This window comes from Canis lupus, chromosome 13 (assembly GCF_003254725.2).
Source record: "Canis lupus dingo isolate Sandy chromosome 13, ASM325472v2, whole genome shotgun sequence".
NCBI lineage: Eukaryota > Metazoa > Chordata > Mammalia > Carnivora > Canidae > Canis > Canis lupus.
In genome coordinates, this window is record NC_064255.1 from 11395185 (window position 1) to 11417004 (window position 21820).

Below are 21820 nucleotides of genomic sequence, written 5' to 3' on the forward strand. Positions count from 1 at the left end.
GACTTTCATTCTTCAATTATGTATCTTTGTAATCTTTGGCAAATCACTTACTTGTCTATGTGTTGGTTTCTTTCTGCAAAAACAAGATAATGATACTTCTATTCCTGTGTGTGTGTGTGTGTGTGTGTGTGTGCGTGTGTACATGTGTGCATGTACATGCTGATCATGACTTTGGACATTCCTACATAGGGATACAGACCCTGATTAGGTCTTCACTGATTTTTACAAATATCTAAAAATAAACACAAATGTCTTCTTAATTCTCTTTACCTCCACCGTAGAGTAAAACCTTTCCAAAAAGTTGTCCATATTCTCTACCTTTGTTTCCTACTTACTTCTTCCCATTCTCTCTGATTCTGCTCCAGTCTGGCCTTTGCCTCCAGCATTCCCCAGATCATTCTTTAGGTCACCAATGATAAGCTATTTATTATCAGGACAGGGGAAGGGTAAACAGTTTAGGATTGGTTTGTTTGAATAATTTCAGCAGTCCAGTATGACTCTGTATCCAAGAACTCTTAGCTTCATAGAGGAAATAACAGAATTAAAAAAAAACACCATTTTTAAAGTAACTGGGTACAATAGTAGGTCTCCAGATCTTGAAGTAGTTGGGTGAAATCAGTCAACTAGATTCTCAGTTGTTTATGCATACTTTGTGTTATCATGGAACTTCCATATTTTTTATCAAGACTGTCAAAAAACCTTTGAGTTACTTAATACCTACTCAAAATTTTACACCTTCTTACTTTTAGAGCAAATTTTAACAATGATGCAATACAAATCTTTTTCATCTATCATATGACAGCATAAAGCTTTCTTTTTATACATTGTGGTCTATCAGCTGTATCACCATTGTGCTCTATTAGCAATGAAATGAGTAGTGTTTACTCAGATTGGAGGAGAATTGAACAATTGTGTATGGAACTTGACGATTGTTGATAGCCAGGAAGAATGATCCAGGCTCCACACTTCAATGTCTCCAAACTGGCAGAATTATTTGCAGTATTTGTACAAATAAGTAAATTTATTTTTTATACAAATAATAGTCCAAAGCTTTCTGTTTGTGAGAAAAGGAGCTCTCTGGCAAAAGTCAAAGTTCTTTTTTTTTTTGTTTGTTTGTTTGATACAAGGACATATTTCATTAAGTTCATTTAATGCAATATAAGGGCCAAATAACTGATTTTCTCTATATCCTTTTCTCTAAAATTTGCTCTTTTGTGTCTGGTTCTTAATTTAGAGGGTTATGGAGTAATAACATAAAGAAGTTAACGCACTGAAAGAAAATGTCAATGTTAATTACAGTTCCCCTAGAAACCAGAGGCACAGCTCACCCTGTAGAGTCTCAGGAGGAACCCTAGGTTTGGGTCAGGAAGCAGAAACAGTGGAGCAATAGGTTTAAGCCAGAGCCTTTATTAGTTTACACAGGAAAGGTAAGACAGGGCAGGGTAAACAGTTTCGGATTGGTTTGTTTGAATAATTTCAGCAGGCTCTATGCTCTAGGTCCCTAGTTTATTAGTATGTGGCCCTGGGGTGATTAAACAGATGAATATTGTATCCTGGGGTACACAGGCCAGAGAGAAATATGGCTCTTTTTTGGTTAGTCTGCATATCATACATGTTTTGTGAGTTCCTTGCTATGTTTAAGAGTTGGCTAATTGGGTAGCCAGCGAGGAACAGTCTTTCCCTAAAGTGAAAGGTGATTTTATTTTGTCTTTATTTTAATGTTAAAATATGATAAGACACAGATTTAAAAAAAGATTAATACACATGCCCACAACCAACCATAACTGTAACACAGTACTCTGTTTTTACATACCTCAAGAGACATGTTTTGTCAGGGCATATAGAGGGCTCTCTGTGTTCCTGGAGTAAGAGATTGCCTTTTGGATTCTGGATTAAAAAAAAAAAAAGGAAAAATGAAGAGTTAATAAAGGTACTTCAGAAGAAACAGAGTCCATTTAGGGCAAGAGTTCTTAGAATGGGACATTGTCCTAAAGTGACTCAGCTTTGGAGTGTTGAATGCAGAGATACAAGCACCCTTAATGTAGCCATTCCATGTGGCTCTCAGTACACCAAAGTAACCACAATAAGGCATCTCTGCTGTAATTAAGTGCACTTACTGCAAAATTCAGTAATTTATTGAATTAAATTGCTAGGTGGAAAAATATGAATCAATTAACCATTTCTGTTATATAATAAAAGGAACAGAAAAAAGTTACTTTGATTTGGAATAATGCTTATAGAATCTTGTAATCTCTAGTACATCTGCACTATCCTGACACTACTTTCTTGAATTATTTTTTTCACAGAATTATTTTTCTTAACTTATTGTCATTCTGAGTAACCACATATTTCTATGATCCTCTATTTAATACGCCTTTATCACTAAGTTATAAAGTTCCTACGACCATAATCTTTTCAGCTCAATGCTTGTTATATCTATCTGGTGTATCTGTTTCTACATACTTATCTATCTACCTATCTATCCATTATCATCTATAGTAGACTTTCTGATCTTCATTTGATACACTTTAGTATGCCATGTCTGAATAAGCTTGGAGCACAGTGACAAATAAGGAAGTGTCATGAAATAAATATTGACTTTGTTTTTTCTTCCAATTCTTCTTTATGACCAATGGTAAAAAATAAAAATCTTCTTGATTGTTTTTAGCATTGGCTTTAAATTCATTCATCACAAACTGAAACTGCTAATTGAAACAAATCTTCTCAGCATTTAGACATGAAATGCTCTAGGAAAGCAAGACTTGGAAAAAATCCAGGCAATTTCATGTCATATATACCACATGCCAATAGATGCCACCATTGCACTGTGACAATCACCTATATTGTTGTAACAAAGGACAGCCTTCATTCTTCTCCATTCTCCTCTTAGAGAATTATTACATATGAAATCATTAAATATATTTGGGAGATATATACCGTATATGTTTTTTTGCTACACCCTTAAAATATGGCTGGAAAGTTAAATTTCTAAGGAAGAACATTTCCTTGGTGTTGAATGTATTATTGCTACTATTATAGCTGAAATATTTACTAGACTGACAATGTTACTTGCAACTATTTCAACCTTATGAGTAGAATTTTGTCCATCATTGAACAAAATCTAAAAGAAAATTACAATTAAAAGGCTCACATCAGGGCAGCCCCTGTGGCTCAGCGGTTTAGCGCCGCCTTCAGCCCAGGGCCTGATCCTGGAGACCTGGGATCGAGTCCCACGTCGGGCTCCCTGCATGGAGTCTGCTTCTCCCTCTGTCTCTCTCTCTCTCTCTCTGTCTCTCTCTGTCTCTCATGAATAAATAAAGTATTTTTTTAAAGCTAACATCAGATTTATGTCTCATGCTTGTTATTTACATATTATCTAGTTGTTTTCTTAAAGTATTTCAAAATCCATCTATGTTTTAAAACTTACCAAAGAAATTTAGGAATACTGTATAAAGTAACACAACAATGTTGTCTGAAATATTTGTAAGAAAACCCCCACCAGGTCATGGAACAGAACCTCAATCATTAAATATAAAGAAATAATATACAACCATTACAAATCATTTTCTTTTGTGTTAATGAATGCAACCAATTTATGTGCAATTGTACTGGAAGGTAACATTGCTCTTTCCCTCATTTCTTTATCTTAAAATTTCTGATAAGATTAATTTGTGATTTATAGTTCTCTTCTTTCCAAACAATTCTACTGACTGGCTTCTCATTAGTGGTTTGTGCTAGCATTAGTAAAATCCATAACAATTTCTACTGTTTTTAACTGATCCTGAAATAGAAGTTTTACAAAATGGAGCTTATCTATACCTACTTGAATGCTGTATTTCAGGTTACTTTTCCTACTGCAGAGACTTAAATGCAATATACTTGTGAGAGATTCATTTCAATAGAGTGAATAAAAAATGTATTCAATACACTTTACTGCTTCACTTTTCATAGAACCCAATTCAAGGTTGCTCAAATCAGTGTGCTCATGTACTATTTCACAATTTCTGTCTATATAGAAATATGAACATAATTTCCTTTAAATACAATTTTAGGAATGGCAATAAAAACTGAAAATACCGTCACATAAAACAATGCAATCTTCATCAACTTTTAGTACATATCAGCTCAATAAAATTTGATGATTTTTGGACAATATAAGAAATACGTTTGGTTTATTAAAATTTATAGAATGGTTATAGAATTGCAGAGTAATTCTACTAAGAATTAGGAGAGCTTTTTATGAATTGTGGAAATCCTAGCGAATTTTTCATCTCTTTTCTGACCTGGCTTTAATTCTCTTATAAAAAGGTTGTATATCATCATCCTAATACTAAGCCATCTAATTCTTGTATCACTAATTAGCTTACTTCCTATTCTCTTTTTCAATCCCAGTCATCTTACATTTATTTATTGTGAGTATTCTGAGACTTTCTACATATGAGCTCAAGGAAAAGAAATATTTACTTCCTTCATGAAAACTAAGTATTTTACATAGCATTTTTAAAGCCTTATGAAAATATAACTAACTTTTCCCCATTTCTCCAAGAGACATAGGGACATGCTTTAAAGCTACCACATTATTTGACAACTTTATAAACAACTACTGGGAAATAAAACATTACATACATTACTTTCATATAGAATTTATTGATAGTTTCTGAATCTTGTAGGTTTTTACAGAGAATTTTGTTTCAAAGAAATCACAAGTTTGGCCTACATAAATTCAATTTCCAAAGCAATTTTCACATCACCAAACTTCTCCCATTAGGAAGCTGCCTCTGAAAGCTCTGTAGTTTTTCCAGTGGAAAAAGGATGGCCTCTTCAATAAATGGTGCTGGGAAAATTAGACAGCCTCATGCAGAAAAATGAAACCTAATCATTCTCTTATACCATACAGAAAGATAAACTCAAAATGGATGAAAGACCTAAATGTGAGACAGGAATCCATCAAAATCCTAGAGGAGAACACAGGCAGAAACCTCTTCAACCTCAGCCATCACAACTTCTTTCTAGACATGTCTCTAAAGGCAAGGGAACAAAATGAACTATTGGGATTTCATCAAGTTAAAAGTTGGCTGTTTCTTTGGCTGCACAGCCAAGGAAACAGTCAACAAAACTAAAAGGTAACCTATGGAATGGTAGAAGATGTTTGCAAATGATATATCAGTTAAAGGGCTAGTATCCAAGATCTATAAAGAACTTCTCAAACTCAAAACCCAAAAACCAAAAAATACGGTCAAAAAATGAGCAGACAACATGAACAGACATTTCTGCAAAGAAGGCATACAAATGACCAACAGACACACGAAAATATGCTCAACATCACTTGGCATTGGGGAAATACAAATTAAAACCACAACGAGATATCACCTCACACCAGTCAGAGTGGCTAAAATTAACAAATCAGGAAACAACAAATGTTGGAGAGGATGCAAAAAAAGGAGAACCCTCTAACACTGTTGATGGGAATGCAAGTTGATACAGCCACGCTGGAAAACAGTATGGAGGTTCCTCAAGAAGTTGAAAATAGAGCTACTCTAGCATTTGCACTACTACTATTTAACCCAAATATACAAATGTAGTGATATGAAGGGGCACCTGCACCCCTATGTTCATAGCAGGAATGTCCACAATAGCCAAACTGTGGAAAGAGACAAGATGTCCATTGACAAATGAATGGATAAAGAAGATGTGGTATATACATACAATGGAATATTACTTAGCCATTAGAAAGGATGAATACTTACCATTTACATCGACATGGATAGAACTGGAGGGTATTATGCTGAGTGAAATAAGTCAATCAGAGAAAGTCAATTATCATACGGTTTTACTCATATGGGAAATATAAGAAAAAGCACAGAGGATCTTAGGGGAAGGGAGGGAAAACTGAATAGGAAGAAATCAAAGATGGAGACAAACTATGAGAGGCTCTTAGCTCTGGGAAACAAACTAAAGCTTGCTAGAGGGGAGGTTGGTGGGGGATGAGGTAACGAGGTGATGGGCATTAAGGAGGGCAGATGATGTGATGAGCACTGGGTGTTATATGCAACTGATAAATTATTGAACACTACATCTGAAACAAATGATGTACTATATGTTGGCTAATTGAATTTCAATTTAAAAAAATAAATAAATAAAAAGAAAGCTCTGTAGTTTAGTCAGTGAATGACAATACCAAGGGACAAAAGGACACAATATTAATGCTGGGGCCATGAAAAACAGTGAGAAAGAAACGACTCGAATAGAGCTGAATACTGGGCTGTCAAACAGGCTAAACAAGGAATTTATCCCATTACCAGGGCAAGAAGACTTTGTAAACCTTTCCCTGTGGTAGATAAAGACAACTGATTAATATGAGTTTCATTGTTTATGCTCTGCATAGAGTAAATATAATTTTCTTCTTTCAATCCCACATTATGTAATAGGTGCTTGGTGGGAGTAGGGAAAGGAGAATAACTTTTCTTTCAGTTAATACAACACCAGGGTGTACTGAACCATGACAAGACATAAGAGAAAGGACTTTGCATCAACTCCTTTACAGTTCCTTTACAGTCAGCCAGATGTGATAACTGATAGTACTGTTAATTTTCTTCCTTGAAAAATAAATGCATATTCTTTTTGCGGGAAGAATAATACCATGGGTGCTCTCAAGTGAACAATAGCAGAGGTCACCATAGCAGTGATTATTACCTATGTTCCTGTGTTCATTCTCCTCTTTCTCTCTCTGGAAAGATTATGGTTCCTCAGATGATGAAAGCATTTCCTAATTTCCCTTGCAGCTCATTTTGCCCATATGGCTTAAGACAAAATATGTCAGTAGAAGTGATGTGACAAACTTCTGGGTCATTTCCTTTATTCTAGATTTTTTATTTTTTATTTTTATGATTGGGATATCCTTGGAATCCACATGTTAAGGATGGCAGAACTATTTCATCAGCTAGATGCTTATTTTTTACTATTATATGAGAGATAAATAATATCTGTCATTGCTGACCCACTTTTTTTTTAGAAGCTCCTTTTTCTAACATCTTAGTCTACATTCCCAGTAATATAATTATGGTGTTATGATTTTAATATGCTATTGCTTTCAAATAGTTAATAATAATTTAAGACTTTTAATAAACTCTTACAAGTAAAACTGGTTTATGCTTTTCTTTCTCCCTTTTTTTTAAGATTTTATTTATTTTAGAGATGGGACAGGCATGCAAGCGGGATGAGGAGTGGGACAAGCAGACTCCATGTGGAGCCTAGATCTTGACATGGGGCTCCATCTCACAACCCTGTGATCATGACCTGAGCCAAAATCAAGAGTTAGATGCTTAACTGAGCCACCCAGGTGGCCTAATATACTTTTCTCTTTTTTGCATCTTATTCTGACTTATTATTTTCTGTTTTCAGAATCATCATTTGGTTAGTTTAATAATGTGCATGTATGAATTTTACTTAAAACGTGAAAGCAAAGTTGCTCATTTCCTGTAAAACTAGAATGCAGATTTTCTAAATCAATTATACACTAAAGTTCACATTACTTTTATTTCATCTGAAAATGATTCACAGTATTGGAAATCAGATATATTATCAATTGACAAGTCTTATAAATGTATATTACTAATGAAGTCAGAACAGCAGAATGTGCAGACTTTCTGGAATAGTTTGAAGGCTTTGATGCTAGCCAAGATTTTTATTTGAAATCCTAGGGACAGTTATTTTGCTCACTTTGTATATCTTGAGATACTATAATTATATTATTTAAAATAAATAATCAGAACTATATCCAAATATCCAGAAAATTCTAAGGTTGTATATATAATTTGGATACATTGTTAATGCTCAATTCCTTAATAGCAATTTACTTACCACTAATTGCAAAGAACACATGAAAGCAACTATCAGATCAAATAATTCCATGTTTTTTTTTCCTTTTCTTTCTTTTTCAATTTGTTTTTAAATTCCAGTTAACATGCAGTGTAATATTAGTTTCAGGTGTACAATATAGTGATTCTACACTTCCATACAATACACAGTACTCATTGCGACAAGTACCCTCCCTTAATCCCCATCACCTATTTCCCCCATCCCCCTGGCAACCCTCAGGTTGTTCTTTATAGTTAAGAGTCTGTTTCTAGCATTGCCTCTCCAGAATGGGACCTTTTCATTTGTTTTCTAGCAGATTTCTCTCCACAATCTTTCTTTGTCCATCTTCTCTTTTTCACTCTGGTATCCCCTCTTCCATTCTCAACCTGAGTTTGTGGGACCTCTAATTCCATGTTTATTTTAAGACATATTTAGTTATTTGATGAATCCATGCATCACAGATACCTGACAGCTGCCATTTCACTTTTTCACAGATGTTACTAGGTCGGGGAAAACGAAAAACATAAAATTAGCAAATAATCTCAATTATATTAAATACTATTATTATTTTCATTCCAGAGACATGATTTCTAGCTGCAACATTTGATTATTCAAAGAGAAGTTAAAAGCTTACTTGTTAGAACTATATCTAAACTCTTCTAGGAAAGCATATTAAGCCTAGTTATTATTTGTTGCAGGAAGTAAATTTGTTCCTTATATTGTGGAACAAGAAGAATGTTGAAAAATATGTAGTTGAATAATTCATATACAGTTTTACTCAGTATGAGCCAGCCTAAAACAAAAGTCTATCATGTATCAAATCACACTCAAATAAAAAAACAACACTGAAAGGAAAACTGTATTTTATCTCTAGAGGATCATATATAGCCACAGTGTATGCAATTATTTTATAAGTAAAAATAAATTATCCATACAAATATTATTATTTTTTCTAAAACTAAAGTGATTTGTAGCTTAGATGTGTTACAAATGCTATTTTCCCTGAGAATTGCTGCTAAAAAGAGACATTTATATGTAAGCTTAATAATCAGGTGCTTATGTATGTTAAATTTAAGTTATAAGAATATTCATTTAACTTCTGCTTATAAATTCTCACCCACATAGTCTCAATTTCAAGACTTGAGTGACTCTGACAATTAAAAGTAGGATAATGGCACAACAAACCCTATATCCACTAGTGTATAATAGAATATGTTAAGTAATGTCATTTCACTTTAGTGTTCTGATGTGCCAACATTTACTGATGTATGTACACAGAGACTTGCTGCTATAAGCAAAATCATTAAGAGTTTTCTGAGTAACAAAACACTGCAAAGTAATAATAATAATTTCAATGTGCAATTCATTCGCTAAAGCTAAAAAGTGTGTGCACCACATGATTTCTACACTTTGAAATACATAAAACCACGTTCTAATATATACCTCATAGAAGTCAGTGATTACCTGAATACATATCATGCTCTAGGCACTATGACCAAAACTGGAGTGCATATATATATTATATATAATATGCTGCCTGGGGCATCAAGATCTTCTGGCCATCATGAAAGGCAGCTGGGCTCTGTTGAGGCCACACAGTTTCTTGGATCACCAAAGGTGCTACTTTGTATTCTCCGAGGCCCTGGAGAATCTTATTTTTTTCCACTATGCTACTTGGTGGACTGATTTTTAGGAGGAACTTTATTTTTACTTATCACTGCTTTATATTCTGTACATAGCACTTGTTGTTCCATTTATCCAAGATGAAAGATTGAACCAGAAGGCTTCTTTCTAATAAAATTCAAACTTGGGAAATTTTAATAATATCACAAAAATATACATATATGTGTGTGTGTATATATATATATGTATGTGTGTATATATATATATATATATATAAAATGCTTCCTGATTTAAGAATCAGAAAGCTTATTCTTAAAAAACAACTGACATAAAGTTTGTTTGTGTAAAGCTCCATCCATTTATTAAAAATATTCCTTTATTTATTTGAGAGAGAGAGAGAGTGCATGTGCAATACATGAGCAAAGGGTGGGGGTGGGGGGAGGGCCAGAGAGAGAGAGACTGGGAGAGAGAATCCCAAGCAGATTCCTGCTAAACACCGTGCTTGACTCACAGCTTTATTTCACAACTCTGAGATCATGACCTGAGCCAACATGAAGAGTCAGTCGCTCAACTGACTGAGCCACCCAGGTCCCGCTAAAGCTCTGTACATTAAAATACAGTCTCACACTTGCTCTGTTGAGTCTAAAAAATAAAAATCTCCATCTGATTCATAATAATCATCCTCATTTTCAAAGTCACAAGGACTCAAAACGACAGCAAAAAAGTCTAAGTTTACAATGCTATATAAGAAACATGTAAAGTGTATATTGAGATGGTGATATTCCCAAATCCAAGGTTATTATTACTTCATCACATTTTAGAAAAGAGAAAACCAGTATTCACATCCATCAAAAAATTTGCCAGGATCATGTACTGTAAGGCAAACAAGGAACACAGATTCTTCAAACCACCAATTCAAGATTATGTTCATCTTCACTGCACATACTTGTAAGGTGAATGTTATTCCTGATACTATATCTCTAACTAGGTCTGTCAGAGAAATTAGTGTTATATGTATCTTTCATAACTAAAATTAAAACAAGATCAAACTTACATATTCTCCTCCACCTCCTTTCCTCAGTGAAGTTATATTATTCATTTGTAGTAGGTTCATTTTTTCTTTTTTTTTTTTATTTTTTATTTTTTATTTTTTATTTATTTATTTTTTTAGGTTCATTTTTTCTATTTGTTTTCTATGTTTGTCACCTCTTCCTTGTGGATATTAGTTATTTATTTTTTGAGTATGAGAAATATTAATCATTTATGAAAACATATTTTATAACAAAGTGTTATATATTCACTTACATTCACTTTCTACCATACCAAGTATTAGAAGCAATTTATCTAATTATATTTAAAAATGTTTAAGGTGGTCACTTGGTTGCTGCTATCTTTATTTATCATCATAAAATATAATTTACTCTTTTAATGACATTTGTAGCCTCACCAAAACAAATATTCTGTACATAGTCCTGCTTCCACTTACATATTTCCTTTTATAAAAAGAAACAACTCCCATATTTTCTCTATTCAAGGTCCCTCATAAATCCTCTCACATTTTTTAAAACTTTTCAAAATGACTTCTGTATATTTATTTTCTCTTCTGTATAGAAAACATATACATTACAACTCAGCCTGTATTATATTAGGCTTATTTTTTCTTAACTTTTTTAGTGATTATATTTTCTTCTTTATTGAAATATAATTAACATACAGTTATGTAAGTTTCAGGTGTACAATATAATGATTCAATAAGTCTTTACATTTCTCAGTGTTCATCAATATAAATGTATTCTTAATCCCTGTTATCTATTTCACCCATCTCCCCTCTGGCAAATACAGGTTTTTTTTTCTATATTTAAGAGTCTGTATTTTTGTTTGTCTACTGTTTTCATTGTTTGTTAATTTTTTTCTTAATTCCATGTATGAATGTAACCATATAGTATTTGTGTTTCTCTAACTGACTTACTTCACTTAGCATAATATCCTCTAGGTCCAACCTTTTTTGGATTAACATTTTAGTTATCTTTGAGTAAATATCCATACTGGAATTAATGGATCATATGGTAATTCTATTTTTCATTTTTTGAGGAGACTCTATATTGTGTTCCACAGTGGCTGCACCAGTTTTGCTTTCCCACCAACAGTGGATGAGGTTCCTTTTTTCCATATCCTAGTGAACACTTGTTATTTCTTGCATTTTTAGTTTTAGTCATTCTGACAGCTGTAAGGTGATTTTTTTTGTGGCTTTATTTTTTTTAAGATTTTATTAATTTACTCACGAGAGATAGAGAGAGAGAGTCAGAGACACAGGCAGAGGGAGAAGCAGGCTCCATGCAGGGAGCCTGACGTGGGACTCGATCCCGGGTTTCCAGGATCACACCCTGGGCTGAAGGTGGTGCTAAACGGCTGAGCCACCCGGGCAGCCCCTTATTGTGGCTTTAAATGGCATTTCCCTGATGATTAGAGTTGATGCATCTTTGAAAATTTTTCAGATGAATTGAGAATGCTGAAATATCAATTCAAAGAATTCCAGTGTACTTTTCTACTCTATTTTTTCAAAAGTTAATTACAAAACATCAGTACGAATATGAAACTTAAAAAAAAACACTGACACAATAGTATATCAAATCTAGAGGATGTATTCACCTTTTAACAACTACTCTACTAATGTTACCTTTCTCGTCTAGCATCAAACTTAGTTGTCATATTGTTTTGGTTTCCTTTATTCTGAAACAATTTCTTAGTCTGTCTTTGTCTTTTATGACTTTTACTTTTTTGAAAAATATCAGGCAGTTATTTTGTTGAATTTGGATTTGTGTGATATTTTCTTGTGATTAAATCCAGGTTACACAAATTTGACTACAATGCCACAACAGTGACTTTGTATTTTCAATGCACCATATCAGGAGGCACATGCTATCAACATATACCATTGTTGGGACACCTGGGTGGCTCAGTGGTTAAGTGTCTGCCTTTCACTTACCACGTGATCCCGGGGTCCTGGGATCGAGTCTCGCATCGGGCTCCTTTCAGGGGGCCTGCTTCTGCTCTGCCTATGTCACTGCCTCTCTCTCTCTGTATCTCTCACAAATAAATAAATAAAATATTTTTTTTAAAAAAAGATGTGCCATTATTAGTTATGTTACTTTATCACTTCATTATGGTATTACTTACTTGATTTCTCCCTGTAAATTTGATACATTCTTTATTTTAATTAAAAATGTATTTTGCTGAGATTTTTTGAGATTGTTTCCTATTACACTTTTCCACTATCTTTATCATCCCTTAATGAATGAAACGAATGATAGATATTATATGAGGAATCTAAATTAAGCACAAGAATTAAATTGGACCCCCATCTGTTTTTCCCTTTAAATTGGACCCCTATCTGAAAACCACTCACAAAATTAACTGAAGAAGGATTAAGGACTTAAATATCAGACTTGAAACCATAAAACTCCTACAAGAAAACATATAATGAAAGCTCACTGACATCAGTCTTATGAATATTTTTTCAGATATGACACCAAAAGCACAAACAACAAAAGCAAAGATAATCAAGTGGGACTTACAACAAACTAAAGAGCTTCTGCACAGTAAAATAAGTACATGACAAAATTAAAAAGCAAACCATGGAATGGGAGAGAGTATTTGCAAAATATATATCTGATAGGGGGTGAATACCCAAAATATGTAAGAAACTCAAACAACTCAATAGTAGTAATAATAATAATAAAATTTAAAACTTAAAAACAATATCCCAACTTAAAAATGGGCAAAAGGCTAGAATAGACACATCTCCAAAGAAGACATACAAATGGCCAACAAGCATATGAAGATACATGAACGTCACTAAATACCAGAAAATGCAAATCAAAACCACAATGAAATAACACCTCACACCTGCTAGGATGGCTATTATCCTGAAATCCAATAAGCAGAGTTAGCCAGGATATAGAGAAAAGGGAGCCCTTGAACACATCAATGGAAATATGCATTTGTGCAGCCACTATGGAAACTAATGTGCAAGTTCCTCATGAAACTAAAAATATAACCATCACATAGTCCAGAAATCTTAATCCTGGGTCTATATCCAAAGGGATTCAAATCAAGATTTTATTTTTTTAAGATTTTATTTATTTATTCATGAGAGACAGAGAGAGAGAGAGAGAGGCAGAGACACAGGCATAGAGAGAAGCAGGCTCCATGCAGGGAGTCTGATGTGGGACTCATTCTCAGGACTCCAGGAACACATCCTGAGCTGAAGGCAGACACAACCACTGAGCCACCCAGGCGTCCCATCAAATCAGGATTTTAAAGAGATATCCATACTCTTACATTCACTGTAGCCAAGACACAGAAATAACCAATATGTCCATCAACAAATGAATGGATAAAGAAAATGTGAAATATATATATATATGAGGAAACAGTATCCAGCATTTAAAGGGAAAAAATCCTAGCATTTGTAGCAACATAGATGAATCTAGAGGACATTATGCTCAGTGAAATAAACCAGACACAGAAGGACAAAACTACATGATAGCACTTGTATGAGAATATAAAATAATCATACTCATAGAAACAGACAGTAGAATGGTAATTGCCAGGATCTGGGAGAAATGGAAACAAGGAGGTAGTAGCCAATGGCTACAAAGTTTCAGTTATACAAGGTGAATAAATCCTAGAAATATAATGTAAAACAGAGTGCTTATAGTTAAGAATACTGTATTCTATATTTTAAAAATTTACTGAGATGGTAAATCTTCTGCTGTGTTTCTTTCACAGAAAAGAAATCTATGAGCCTTGTATATTTGGTTTTCTTGTATTATTTTTCTAACTGTATTATAAATTTCTTGGAGACAGAATTCAAAGATTCATTTCATGTAATTTCTTTCTTCCCCAAGTGCTCTGAAGAGACAAGGACCTCAATAACTATGCATACACAATACTTATATTTTAATTATGAAAAACCTGAGAAGAAATCTAAGCATGTTTACTCCCCCCCCACATACAATAATGTAATAAACAAGGAGTATGGGAAGAGTAAATCAAGCATAGTTTGGTCTTGGAACAAACTGCTTTAGGTTCAAATCCTAACTAAAAAATATAGCTTTGCAACCTAGTTATGGTAAGATGACATCTTTGAATTAAATTTTCCTATCTTTTAAATATAAATAATATTACTTGTGAAAATGGAATTTGATAATGTAAACGTATTAGTTGGGACTGCTGTGATAAGTTGCCATAAACTGGGTGGCTTTAAACAACAGAAATTTAAATTTCATTGTTATGGAAACTGGGAGTCCAAGATCAGGGTGCCAGCTGCTCAGAATCTAGTGAGAATTCTCTTCTGGGTTGATGACTAGCAAGTTATTTTGTTGTTATATGGCAGAGAGGGGAAGCAAGCTCTCTTTCTCTGGTAACTTCTATAAAGGTACTTATCATCCTGAGACTCTACCCTCATTACCTCATCTAACTCTAAGTATCTATTAAAGACCGCATTTCATAATATCATTATATGGAGAGGGATAGAGAGGCATTGTTTAACATATGAATTTAGGAGAAAAGTAAATATTTATCTGTAATATTTTGCCCATGGCCCCCCAAATCCATGTTTTTCCATAGTCCAATTCATTCATTACTTCCCCCAAGCTTTGTTGAAGCATCAACTCTAAAGTCTGAAATCCAAAGTCTCATCTAAATAGCATCTAAATCAGATATGGGTGAGACTCAAGGTATGACTCATCCTAAGACAAAATTCCTCTCCAGCTGTGAATCTGGGAAATCAAAAAGTTAAGTGCATCTAAAACACAATAGTGGTATAACCTTAGTATAAACATCTCAGGGACTGTTACATTTGATAACTTATCATATGTTGCATATAAAATAAACATGTATGCCGTACGCATATGGCCATATAACCCATTTTTTGTTTGTTTCTTTGTGAAAGAGGGAGGCAGTGGAGAGAAAGACCTTTTGGCCTGGGATGGAAGGGATCTGGGTTTACTGTATGGCCTTGGGAAACTTACCTAACCTCTCTAGGCCCTTTTTAAACTCTTCATTTCAGATATCCTGGGGTTAGAGTTGCTTCTTAGAGCACCGTGGTTCTCTGAAGATTTCTCAGAGAAGATGATAGTCTGTGATCTCTGAACCCCTCAGTTGAATCAGATCAGAGTAGCTCAGATTCTGTTTTACATGTTGGCATTCTGCTTGAGATTTCATCTGATAAGAAGAATCTTCTCCTTGAGAAGACTATCTTTCTGGCTCCATATCTAGTCATTTTCATCTGCCTTTACCCCCCAACTCTTGGCTTGTTGGTAATATCACTGAACCGAGGGCAGGGCCCCCAGTAGTGACGGCTGCCTCAGATTCAAGTCTGTTTAGCTTTGCCAGTGTTTCCATCACCAGAGAAGGGACAAGCACAGTCTTATGCAATCTAAGGTTAGCTCAGGCCAAGTTCCAGCAAAGACCTGGGAACACTGAACCCTTATCTCCTGATTCCTCTTAATGCCCTTAGAAAATATCCTCTGCCCCCTCATCCATCTCACTGCTCATAAACCAGAAGTAGTATTAGGGTGGTAGGCAGCATAGTGGTATATTTATCAAAGTTCGTTGAGAAAGAGTGGGTGACTTTTGTATTAAAGTAACTAATAATAAGAATAAATCTTTTCAAAAATGCTATCAAAAAGAAGCTGAGAGCTCTTCCAGAGGTGGCCAAAGGATTTTCTATTGCAAGTGGCCACCCATTAACTTGAAGAGGAATTTGAATGATATTCCAAAATAGTACTAGAGAAAAAAGGCAGTAATTTAGAAATAAAAGAATATACTAACCTAATGAACACTTATTTTTCCCCATAAAATTGACTCCTACAGTATTAAAAGTCAAGTCCTTGTTAACATAAATGGGCTTTCAAAACTAGCACTGAAGAGGACTTTTGATTCTTTATATATTGCTAAATTAAAGAACTTAATTTTTCATAAAAATAACAGGGCTTTTGGGGATCCCTGGATGGCTCAGCGGTTTGGCGCCTACGTTTGGCCCAGGGCGTGATCCTGGAGTCCTGGGATCGAGTCCCACATCCGGCTCCTGGCAAGGAGCCTGCTTCTCCCTCTGCCTGTGTCTCTGCTTCTCCCTCCCTCCCTCCCTCTTTCTCTCTCTCTCTCTCTCTCTCTCTCATAAATAATTTTTTAAAAAATAACAAGGCTTTTAATTGATACTATGAGGGTTAATGCTAATCTTCTTACAACTAATGTCAAACCAAATACCCATGACATTATTCACTTATTGGTAAATTTGTCCAGTTCTTATGGAGCATCCATTGTGTTGAGGCACTGACTTAATTCACTGAGTTACAAAAAAGAAAAACATAGTTCATGACCTACAACTTCTGAGAAAGAGTATGTCAGTACATTTGTACTTACAAATTATCTGTATAGAATATCAACTCAAAGTTACATAAATATAACAAAACTATATCAATATTTTTCTTTTATTTTTCTAAATATAAATAATTCATTCCTTGCAGTAGGCAATAGGAGAAGAAACACTTAGAAAAGTGTGGAATAATCTACTCTGCAATTTGTAGATTAACTAAAGCTTGAAATGTGCTGATCAAATAACTTGGTGAAAAGCTTATTAATTTGGAGCGCTTTTAACAATATTATCTTTTTATTCTTGTTTTAACATATTTTTTAAAATATTGCCTTATTTATTCATGAGAGACACAGAGAGAGACAGAGAGAGACAGGCAGGGGGAGAAGCAGGCTCCATGCAGGGAGCCCGAGGTGGGACTTGGTCCCGGGTCTCCAGGATCACACCCTGGCTGAAGGCGACGCTAAACCGCTTAGCCACCCAGGCTGCCTTGTTTAAACATATTTTAATTTTAATTTCCTATAAATGGTAGTAGATTGTGATCTTTTTCTCAGTTATAGACAGGAAAAAAGAAGGGGAAGGGGGGAGGGGAGGAGGAAGAAGAAGAGGAGAAGAGGAGGAGGTGGGGAAGGAAAAGGAAGAAGAGGAGGAAAAAGGAGGGTCTGGGAGAAGGGAAAGGCTGAGAAGGGAAAAAGAAAAAGAGAGAAAAAAGATGTGTCAAGTTCTTCAGTGCAAAGTCTGCTTATTTTCAAGTCAAAAGCCATCTTTGGGATAGTTACATACAAAGTGTTGACCAAGAAGGCCTTAACGTTCCCCTAAACTTTTCTAAACTTTTGACAGTTTCTTCCTGATGATAAGGTCCTCAGCCCCTTTTCTTAGAAAAAAACTTCCTTTGGAAAATGTACAATCTAAAACTCTTTCTCGGTCCCTTTAGGATGTAAATCTTCCACTACCATCGTGCCAGTTTTACAACCTAGGAATTGATTTTCTTAAATACCTGGAAGCCATCTCTTTGGAATATAATCATCAAGAAATATAGAGACCCTATCTCCTAGTCCAGGTGGGAGGGTAGAAACCTAACTTTGATAGGCACCAGTTAGACACATGTGGCCTAATCACATTGACCAATCTCCATCTTAAAGTACCCTCTCCAGAAACCTCACATGCTTTTGTATTAGCTAACACCAGTGCTTAAACTCTCTTTAATCTCTCATTTCAGTGGAGGTGAGTTTAATTATTTTCCCCGATGGGCATAGTCTTGAAGAAAGTCTTCCTCACCTATTTAACTTGTCTGGTGCAATCCAAACATGTTGTAAATAAAATTATATGCAACGCCAGTAATCTGGCTATTTCAGGATTTGAGAAATTTACTACATAATCTTGCCCCTTAAAGAAAAAAGAAGCAGAACATAAATATACTGTTTTTTAAATATACTATTTTTAAGATGAAAATAATTTATACTTTTATAAAGTATAAAATAATCCTTTAGCTACTCTTACCACTGTCTTGAAATTTTGATAATTATGTATAATTGTTTCAATGTTTTATGTGCATATGTACATATGAATGAACACATTTTGCTTTACTTATTACTTGTTTGGAATCAAATTATTTTGTTCTTTTCTTCAGTAAATGATATACTTTGAAATACAAGGGCTTCGGATTAGAATAATGATATATAACCTTTTTATTCTGTATCAGATAAGATCAGATACAGAGATTATCAGATCTCATTAATAAGATAAGAGATGAAAAATCTCCTAGAATGTGTACTTACTGTTATAATTTTTAATGAGCCACACATTCTTCTTATGTTTTCCAAGATCGTCAAAATTTTATTGAGCTATGATATGTACTAAAGGCTGATGAAGACAGCATTGTTATCTGGCACGTTATTCTCAATGTTTATTGCCATTCCTAAAATTATATTCAGCTGAACAGCAGAAACAGCCACCATCCCCTAGTCTGCTCCGCAAACAACCACCAGGAGCTTTCACCACTGAAGAAATCAATGGCCAGGACAGCTGTAACCGAAACCCTGCAGATTTCACTGGTTTTTGCTCCACAGGTATCTGCATTCACTCCAGTCACCTGAGTCCCTCCCCACTTCCTTCCTGACCCCTACTGAAGCCATGGACATGCACCAGCAGCCAGGCCAGGCCTCTGTGGCTACATGAGTGTAAAATGCCATGTTACACCCCCAAAGTTAAGCATTACTTCTGTGTGCATCCTAGAGGCCAAACCCTCGAGCCACGTATTCACACACTGCTGGCCTGACATCTGTCACTGGCCTCCAATACCATATGCAGACCCGTGGCAATATCTGACAGCCATGGAATTGCAACCAACAGCTGATGCCCCCAAAGCTGGCTATGGGCCTGGATTTTCCAATCACAAGGTATAAAGTGACTGAATGGGTTAAAACAAAAAAGAACACCAACAAAAAATAAAACTCAACTATAAGTTGCCTATAAAAGATACACTTTAGCTTCAAGGGTACAGATAAGCTTGAAATGAAGGGATGTAAAAGGATATTTCATGCAAATAGAAACCAAGATAGCAGAAATAGCTATTTTATATTAGACAAAATAGATGTTAGTTAAACAGTAACAAGAAACAAAGGTCATTGTTTTATGAAAAGGGATCAATTAATCAAGAGGATATAACAATCGTTAAGTATATATGCATTCAACATCAGAGCCTCTAAACATGGTAGGTAAATACTAACAGATCTAAAGGGAGTAACAGACGACAATGCAATAAGAGTAAGGGATTTCAGTACCTCATTTTCAACAATGGATAGATTACCCAGACAGTAAATAAAAAAGGAAACACTGAATTTCAACAATACCTTAGACCAATTAAGAGACATACAGAGACCATTCTGTCTAATAGCAACAAAATACATGTGCTTCTCATGGAACATTCTCTGGGATGCTTTATGAATATATTATAATTTGTCATTTAATTATGAATTATGAATATTTTCCCTATGAAATTCTAGTTTAAAATAATTTTACCTATGTGATTAGTCTTATATGGAGCTCTTAATTATCTCTGCCACCAATGAAATGCAAGGCAAGAAACTGCATCTTTAAAGATATTTTCTCTCAGGATGCCTCAGTGGCTCAGTGGTAGAGCATCTGCCTTTGGCTCAGGGTGTGATCTTGGAGTCCCGGGATGGAGTCCCACATCTGGCTTCCTGCATGGAGCCTGCTTCTCCCTCTGCCTGTGTCTCTGCCTCTCTCTGTGTGTGTCTCTCACGAATAAATAAATAAAATCTTAAAAAAAAAAGTTACTGACTCTCAATATTTTAAGTTTCTAGTCTTGGGTAGAGCAATTTCATAATTTTGTCTGCAAAAATGATACTACATATTCATTAAATATAATTCACTATCTTAATAAAAGTACAAATGCAATATAAGAGCAAATTTTGGAGAGAAGTATCTTTTGAATAGACACCTCTCTCAGATTATTCTCATGGAATGTAATTGAATTTTATTTAAAAATAACTATATACGTCTGTTATTATCAGCCACTTACCTTTGTAAATAATAAAAAATAAAATTCAACACATTACATGTTTAAAATCTCATATTGTTCCTTTTGTGGTAATGATGGTCACTTTTTGTGTATGTCTCTCTATGATCAATATGACTTCATGTAAAGGGAAAAGAAAATGTATGCTGAGATACACACATATGTGTGTGTATGAAATAGCTTATGGATATGATGATTATTTTAAACATATATTACATGTAATTTTAATGAACATGCCCTTAAAACACTTCAGGAACATACACTCTAATGTGAAGAAATTAGAAGAAAGACAACCATTAGAGGAGAGAAATTTGTGAAATTTTACCTCAGAAACTATGTGGGTACACCATGGCTAATGAAAATGCGCTCTGTGTTGTATTAATGTTGATAGGAGTAAGAGAAGTATTATTTTTATGGTGATAAAAATGCTAGATAAAAAAATCAGAAGTTTGACTTTTCCAATTTTCTTCCTGTTAGTGATTTCTAGTTTCATAACGTTGTAACAGGAAAAGATACTTGATATGATTTTTATTATCTTAAATTTGTTAAGATTTGTTTTGTGGCGTAACATGATCTCTTGGAGAATGTCCTGTGTAGTATTGAGAAAAATGTGTATTCTGCTTCTGTTAGATAGGATATTTTGTATATGTCTCTTGGGGCCTTTTGGTCTATAGAATTGTTCAAATTCTCTGTTTTCTTATTGATTTTCTGTCTTGATCACTATCTGTCTGATGAGGGTTAATATCTAAAATATATGAGTCTCCTACAATTCAAGAGCAAAAACAAATAAAAAACCTAATCAAAAACTAAGCAAAGGACTTTCAAGGAGATATTTTTCAAAGAAGAGAGACAAGCAGCCACCAGTTATATGAAAGGATGCTCAACATCATTCATCACACAAAAATGCAGATCAAAAGCACAACGAGATATCAGCTCACATTTGTTGGGATGGCTATTACAAAAAAATGCGAAAGATAACAAGTGTAGCGGGTATGTGGCGAAATTGGAACCATCATACACTGTTGGTGAGAATGAAGAATGGTGCAGACGCTATGAAATTTTTTAAAAAATTAAAAAATAGAACTATCATAGGATCCAGCAATCCCACTTCTGGATATTTATTCAAGGGAATTGAAATTAGGATCTCAAAGAGATACTTCACTCTTCTGTTACCCTCAGCTTTATTCTCAATATCAAAGATTTGGAAAACAAACAAACAGTTCAAGAACATTCTCCAGGATACTTTATGAATGTATTACAACTTATCATTTCATCAACAGATGAATGGATAGAGAAATGTGGAATGTATACACAACAGAACATTATTTGGCTTAAAAAAATAAAGAAATCCACTATTCGGCACCTAGACAGCTCAGTTTGTTAAGTATCTGACTCTTGGTTTTGGCTTAGATCATGATTTT

The 21820-nt window shown here is 34.5% G+C and overlaps 1 long non-coding RNA gene across 3 annotated transcripts in view; it reads right to left on the reverse strand.

Moving 5' to 3' along the window:
• The window catches only part of LOC112662420 (uncharacterized), a 177010-nt gene that overhangs the window by 55488 nt on the left and 99702 nt on the right, over positions 1-21820 (reverse strand). For all 3 annotated transcript variants that reach the window (XR_007401909.1, XR_004814349.2, XR_007401910.1), the window contains exons 3-4: positions 8323-8357; positions 1814-1887 (exon numbers count right to left, since the gene is read on the reverse strand). This is a non-coding gene — a long non-coding RNA (uncharacterized LOC112662420). The remainder of the gene's footprint in view (positions 1-1813; positions 1888-8322; positions 8358-21820) is intronic.